Source organism: Erinaceus europaeus, chromosome 14 (assembly GCF_950295315.1).
Source record: "Erinaceus europaeus chromosome 14, mEriEur2.1, whole genome shotgun sequence".
Taxonomy (NCBI): domain Eukaryota; kingdom Metazoa; phylum Chordata; class Mammalia; order Eulipotyphla; family Erinaceidae; genus Erinaceus; species Erinaceus europaeus.
The window spans coordinates 22527967-22535466 of record NC_080175.1 but is presented as its reverse complement, the minus strand read 5'-3'; the positions used below and the strand labels follow the sequence as shown (position 1 = coordinate 22535466).

General features: G+C 36.9%; 1 pseudogene; it reads right to left on the bottom strand.

The window, feature by feature from the left end:
- Nucleotides 1-1164: 1164 nt before the first annotated feature.
- On the bottom strand, nt 1165-1344 carry LOC103120025 (small EDRK-rich factor 2-like; annotated as a pseudogene).
- Nucleotides 1345-7500: the final 6156 nt, after the last annotated feature.

Sequence of the window (7500 nt, the reverse complement as noted above, 5' to 3'; positions counted from 1 at the left end):
GTAACTGTAGCATAGTTATATGTGTAGTTTTAAGTATAGTTGCTTTTTGCCCTCCTGCCCAGTGAGGTGGAAAAATTCCTTGCCCTTTTCCCCTTGACAAACAGGACCTAAACAGTGAAGGTCATCAGTTATTTTGCAAGCTGCTTGAAAGACCCTGCATCTGGCAAGCCTTATCAGGGCCTTGCATAGGGTTTGAGGAATGCTGTTACCGAATAGTTACAGCAGATGACCGGATAAAATTGCAAACAGATGGCCGGGTGGTCCCAGCAGATAGCAAAAGAATGTGGTGACCCCCACTTTGGCCGGGTCCTATTGGTCTGGTTCATGGTGTGATGTTTAGAACTAGCTCATGCTTTGCTCTGAATGGATCATGCTTTTGCTGAGTTTGAAATGATTGGATTTTGCGTTTTCTATAGCATGTTATTGGATATAGGCTCATAAGGTGATGTGTTCCCCCTCCCTGAGTGTAGTCTGAATTCCTATAAATTGTGTGGTTTGAGCCTTGTTCAGGGTCGAGCTGGTGGACTGCTGCCAGTTGCCACTCGGCCCGGATTCGAATTTGTTAATAAAATCTTTTGCTTCCTTGCATGGTGGTTTGATTTTGCTCGCTAACACTAGGGAGACAGTATAACTACAATGAAAAAGACTTCCATATCTGAGAGTCTAAGGTCCCAGGTTCAGTTCCCTGCACAGCTATAAATTAGAGCTGAACAGCGTTTTGGTTAAATATTTGGATTGTCAGAAATGTAATGGCATATTTTTTCTATGCAAAAATGTGTCGTGAAGTTTTCGACAACCCACAAATAAATATATTCATAAAAAGTGTGCATTCTCAAAGTAAAAATTATTGCCCTCCATGGGGTAAAAACTTATTCTTTTTTTTTTTTTTTAACAAATCTACTTTTAATACTTGGGGTGAGCGCCCACAGGAATAAAAAACACTGGGAAGCCATAACCCCCTCACCCCCCAGGAGTGGCCCAGGGGTGGGGGGAGAGGCTATCTGAGAGGAAGGAATTACAAAAGGGGCCAGCTGCAGACTCAAGGCAAAGGGAATGCCATGGGTGCTGGGACCTGTGAGCACTACAGGAGGAAACACAAGCATGACAGGACTGGCTCCAGGCACAAGGGCGAAGAGCAAGAGGGTTGGATAGGAAGCCACAAAACTACTTGGGTTCCTCCTTCTTCTCGTTTGCCTTTTTCTGCTTCTGCTGCATGATCTCTGAGCTCCTCTGCTTGCTGGTGTCTGTAGAAAACCCTTCATCTTGGTGCTTTCCCTTAACCCAGTAGTTCTGCTTTTTCATATTTTTCTGGCTGGCCAGCCCACGCTAGTTACCGTGGGTCATGGCGACAGCAGCGGCTCTGGCCTGCCTCCGTTGAGTCCCATCGTTCTGTCCGACGTTGAAAGCCCCCCCCCCCCAAAAAAAAAAAAACTTACTCTTGAAGGTCTTAATCATTTTACGGCTAAAGCAAAAGCATCTTTAGTAGTTAGACAGCTTTTCTGCATTTCTGTAATATAAACTTTCATGGGGAGGATAATTGGGTAAAATGAGTCATGTGGTTGGGAATTCAGTGAAAACAAAGCCCATGTATTTCTATGACATATTCTTCCATGTTTTATGTAGAAATTCACCATTAAAGTTTAATTACTTCAAGGAATAGGAACCCTGTTTCCTCTTTCTGCCATATTCTCACTATCTAGAAACATTCTTGAAACATGCAGGTATTTATCAAATATATATTCCGTATATCATCTTACTTGATAGTAGAGATATCCAGAGTGACATAATGTCCTGCTCTCTTGATCACAATAGAATATGAGACAGTTGGGCTGGGTGTACCTGAAACCACTTAAGAGACAAGTTGGTTATAAATGGTTTCAGGTACACCCAGCCCAATTGTCTCATATTCTCTCGCCTCCCTCCTGATACAGGAAAGATGTTTATCTACCACTGCCTCTGCCTCTACCTACTTTTACCTCCATTTCTATATATTTCTCTATATCCTTAAATACAATTTTTTCCAATTCTGAATCTACTCTCCAGCAGCCTCCTTAATTCCCAGCCAAGCTTCATTCACACACACAACTGACTCAAACACTCTTAAGAACTCCTTATATTTCTTTTTCATGGCATTGAATTCAAAGACAATAAGGCATAATCACGAGTAACAAACATTTAAGGCCCATTTTCTTACTACACTAGACATTCTTATCATATATTATTATGCTCATTTAAACATATTTTAAAATATTTATTTTCATGAGTATGGGAAGCCAGAGTGCCTCTTAGTTCTGGCATTATCCAGTGCAGGGAATTAAAACTAAGGCCTCATATATAAATTCTGTGTTCTACTGCTATGCTATCTTACTGGTCTGATTTATTTCTCTCTTTAAACTTTACGTTTAGCGTTCTGTCTGTATTATTTTCAATAAATATTTTTCAAATAAGCAAAACATTAATTCTGCGAATCCCAAAGTAAAGTATGTCAGAGATGTGTGATTAGTTTAAAACAATAAAGTATACTCACTTCAGTTAATGTAAGAAACAGTTCTTTTCTTTTTTAAAATTTTTTTAAACAGTTTCTTTTAAAAAAATTATTAATTTTTTTATTTTTGAGAGAGATGCAGAGAGAGAGACACACACAGAGAAACACCAGAGTACTGCTCAGCTCTGGCTTATGGTGGTGTGGGGGATTGAACCTGGGACTTAGGAGCCTCAGTCATGAGAGTCTGTTTGCATAACCATTATGCTGTCACCCCCACCCGAAACAGTTAATTTTCTATGAGTTAGTCCCTGATGAGTCACAGAAATGAGAATAGATTAGTCAATAGGCAGTACTTGAGAAATGATCGTATATACAACTTTTTAATAGAACCTGTATTTAATGCCTAAAGATGTTCAGTGCCTGTAGATATTAGCTATACATATTGCAGCCTGGCAATTTTTTACTTGCTATATTGTGGAGTTCAGTTCTCCTTTCTGTTCTTGTTGCTTAAATTCTGCCCATGAGTGAGGTCATCCCATATTCAGCCTTCTCTGTTTGGTTTATCTCACTTAACATGAATCCTTCAAGCTCCATTCAAGATGAGAAAAAAGGTGATGTCATCAGTCTTAATAGCTTAGTAGTATTTCACTGTGTATATCTACCACAACTTTCATAACTACTCATCTGTTGTTGGACACCTATAATGATTCCAAGTGTGGGCTGTTATAAATTGTGTTGCTATGAATATGAATATAAACAGATCTTTTTGGATGACTGTGCTTGCTTTCTTAAGATATGTCTCCAACAGAGGAATGGCTAACGGTCATAGGTCATGTCCATTTCTAGCCTTCTGAGAATTCTTCAGACTGTTCTCCACAGAGGCTGGACCAGTTTATATTCATACCAGCAGTGGAACACGGCTCTTCAACCCTCATAAGCTCTCCAACATTGTCATAGAACTGATGTGCTATCTCATTATTGTCTTCATTTGTATTTTGCTGATATTCAGTAGCTTTTGTATAGAATGATATAAATCAATACTTTACTATAGGAATCAAAATGAAAGAAAGGAAAACTTGCAAAGAGAAAGAGAGGAAATATTTTCTGTGAATCTAAAGGTTTTTTAGTCATATGGAGCCTGTTGCAGCTATTGAAATTATATCAGCCACAGGCTACTCCTCAAATATTTGTAGACATAATTTGTTTTACAGTTCCTTACAATTTTCACATCACAAAATAGTTGCCTTTTAAATGTTTTAACCATTAAATAACATAGAGTCATGGATGACAGAAAAAAGAAGCAGGAAAGTTCTTGTCAGTGGCTCATAGTTCTGAACTTTTTCTATGTAGTAGTATGAGCTGTATTAGTGTAGCTAACATTTATTAATTCAATACTATGATAAGTACTTTAAGTGAAATAGTTCAACAATCATATATCTTATTATATAGGTGATAGTAGTATTATTCCTATTTGATTAAAATAATGTAGCTATGGAAGATGGTATAATCAAGATATGAATCCAGGTCTTTTATACTTCAAAATCCTAGCTTAAAATATGATTAGTAATGATAATTTTATATAAATTAGAAAGATGACTAATATAAGTGTACGTAGCACCCACTATACATTCTAAAATTTAGGGATGAATAAATGCATGTCAGTGGGAAGAAAATATGGAGTCCTTGTTGTTGTTGTTGTTGTAGTTATTATTGTTGTTGTCATTGTTGGATAGGACAGAGAGAAATGGAGAGAGGAGGGCAAGATGGGGGGGAAGAAAGATAGACACCTGCAGATCTGCTTCACCGCCTGTGAAGTGACTCCCCTGCACATGGGGAGGCAGGGACTCGAACTGGGATCCTTATGTCGGTCCTTGCGCTTTGCGTATGCTTAACCCACTGAGCTACCACCGACTCCGAGTCTTTTTTTTTTTTTAATTGAGGAGGAAAGGCAGACAGAAGAGAGAGAAAGTGAGACACTTGCATCACTGCTTTACCATTCATAAAATTCGCCCCTTATAGGTGGGGGGTACCGACTTGAACTTTGTTCCATACATATGGTAATATGTGCACTCAGCCAGGTGTGCCCCTGCCCAGCCCTGAATGAAGCGAGTCATAAAGTTGCCCAAGGTGTAGGAATAAAGGGGTTCTCCTTCTGAATTGTAGGTGAAGTGGTTGCATATATAGTAGTATAGCATAAAATAAGAAATAAATTCAGCTGAACAACTCTATACATTTTAGTTATAGTATATATACAAAATTTTCTACTCATAAATATCTGATAATCCACAGCATAATTTGGAAAGCCTTTTTGAAAATATCATTTTAGGGAGTTGGGTGCTAGCACAGCATTTTAAGCACACTTGGCACAAAGCACAAGGACCCGCATAAGGATCCAGGTTTGAGCCCTTGGCTCCCCAACTGCAGGGGAGTTGCTACACAGGCAGGGAAGCAGGTGTCTTTCTCTCCCCCTCTGTCCGCCCCTCCTCTCTCCATTTCTCTCTGTCCTATCTAATAATGATGACATTAATAATAATAATAATAATAATAATTACAGTAACAAAAGGGAAAATAAATAAAATATTTTTAAAATACCATTTTAATGCATATCACTATGACATGCCAATATTGGGCAACACTATATAGGTATCTGTGCAAATTCTATATTTGCAACTAGACATGGAATCTAAAACAATTAGAACTTGAAAAGGTTATGACAAAAATTCTTTTTTAAGTTGTTATTTTTTTTCAAATGGGTGGTTAAGAAACACACCTGTTTAAACTATCTCCAACCTACATTAATTCAGCTTTGTCTGTACATGTCCTAGGTTTAATCTGATCATCTGAGTTACCTACAGCTAGCCACTATTCATTTCCAAAGGAGGAAACTTCAGCGTAGTTTAGAGATGAGCATTGAAGATGCAAGACTCCATCTGCTTCAGCTGTCACTCTGAAACATTCTGACAACAGATCCATGGTATGGTGGCTTTTTGATGTTGGATCAATAAAATGAACAACAATTTTGAGTGACAGCTTAATCAAGTTAAAACTCCAACAACTATACTTCAGAGGCATAGAAACATCTGCTGGAGATCTACTGAGAATCAAAGGATGAACCTGAAAGAACTTAATACAAAAAAAGAGGCTTCCCAAAGGCCTGTCTCCAAAGGGTTTCTTTTCCATTAGAGAAGATTGATGATAAGTCAGCAAAAGAAAAGACTTTCTTTTTGAGCCAGGTGAGTTCAATGCCAGAGTTATTATACTAAAGCTTTGAAATTATCTCCTTCTACAGTTTCTTTGGCACCATAAATAGATATAGTAAATCGTTATTATTTAATCATTCCCAGAATATCTTTAACTTCTCAATAGCATAGCAATAGCATTGTAAAGGAAAGTCATTGTCTAGACACTCTTTAATGCAAGTAAGTAAATGAAGTAATAAATTACCCACATCTTTATTATTATTCACATGCTAATTTTCTAAGATTATTATGTGCTTTAAAATCAAGTATGTTGCAATTGCTGTCTGCCTGGATTGAAACTGGAATCTTTGAAAGAGGACTTAACATTGGTTATGACGCATTTCAAAATTTTAGGACTCTATGTTAGTCTTTATTTTAACATTAAACCTGCATAAGAATGTGCTTGGTGAAAAAAAATATTCTGGGTCTTGTTTTTTTTTTTTTTCTCTTTCTGGTTAGTACCAAGTTTTTAAAGACAGATATCTTTCCGTGGGGGTCTCTTTTTGTATAGTGAGTTTATTTCTAGCTTACCTTTTCAAGCAGCATAAAGTCCTTTGGTATCATGGATTTTAGCGTCACTTTTCAACTAACATTTTTATCTTGGGCAGTGTTGGTTTTTTTCTTAAAACATATAAAATAATGATGCACCTCATAATAAGTATCTTCTATTCAGTGAAATATAAAAGTCTCAGATTTGAGTGTTGTTTTTACTAGCCACTGTGGTGATGTTTACATACACTATCAACTTCTCCCTCTAGGACAGTATGGGTAATATTACTTGCTTTGTCTCTTTCATTTCATGTGACAATGCAGTATTATGTGTAAATGGGTTCCTTTCTTTGTTTATCCTTTTACTGGAGGTATAATGGCTTGCAGTACAGTTGTTGGCACATGAGTACAATTCCTCATCTTCCATGATAGAACTCTGCAGAGAGTTCTTATCCCCAACTTAGGTCCCTTTCCACCACCAGATGTATCTCTGTCTTTTTCCCTATCTTACCTCCATTTTCACTTATCTCTGTCTTTACCCAATAATAAATAAATAATAATTAGAAATTAAAAAGAAAATAGCTGAGCATGTCCCACAGACAATTGTAAAAACAAACAAAAAAACATGCCATCACTAATATGGGATCATATGAAAATAAGGGTTAACCTTATGTTTATTAAGAAATCATAGTGAGTTTAAGTTTAACTGACTTTCTCCAATATCAGTTTGCCACTTTTATTGGTTATCACAGAGAATATATACTAGTTTGTACTATTATGTGATGTTGAGGTTCAAGCTTGCATATGCCAGAGAGTTTTAACAAATATTTAGAAACAACAAAGAGAGACTGTTCTTTGAACATTGAATTTCTCCTGCTTCCAGTTTATTTTTCAGATCCTTCTCTTGGTTTTCAAGGCCGATAAGCACATCTTGAAACCACCCAACCATAGAAACTCATTACAGAATGGGAGCAGGTATTTATATGCCATACATCGGACAAGATGCTAATAATAAAAATATAGAGAGAACTCATTAAACTCAGGAACAAAAACCTAAATGACCCCATCCATAAGCGTGCACATGTGTGTGTATGTGTGGGGAGTCTGAACACAATAAACACAAAAGAAGAGATCCAATAGGTCCACTGATATATGAAAAAAAAATTTTCAAGTCATTGATTGTCAGAGAAATGAAAATAAAGACACCACTTAATGAAAATATGGATGAAAATAGATACCACTTTATTCCTGTGAGAATATCATACATCAAAAAGAATGGCAACAACA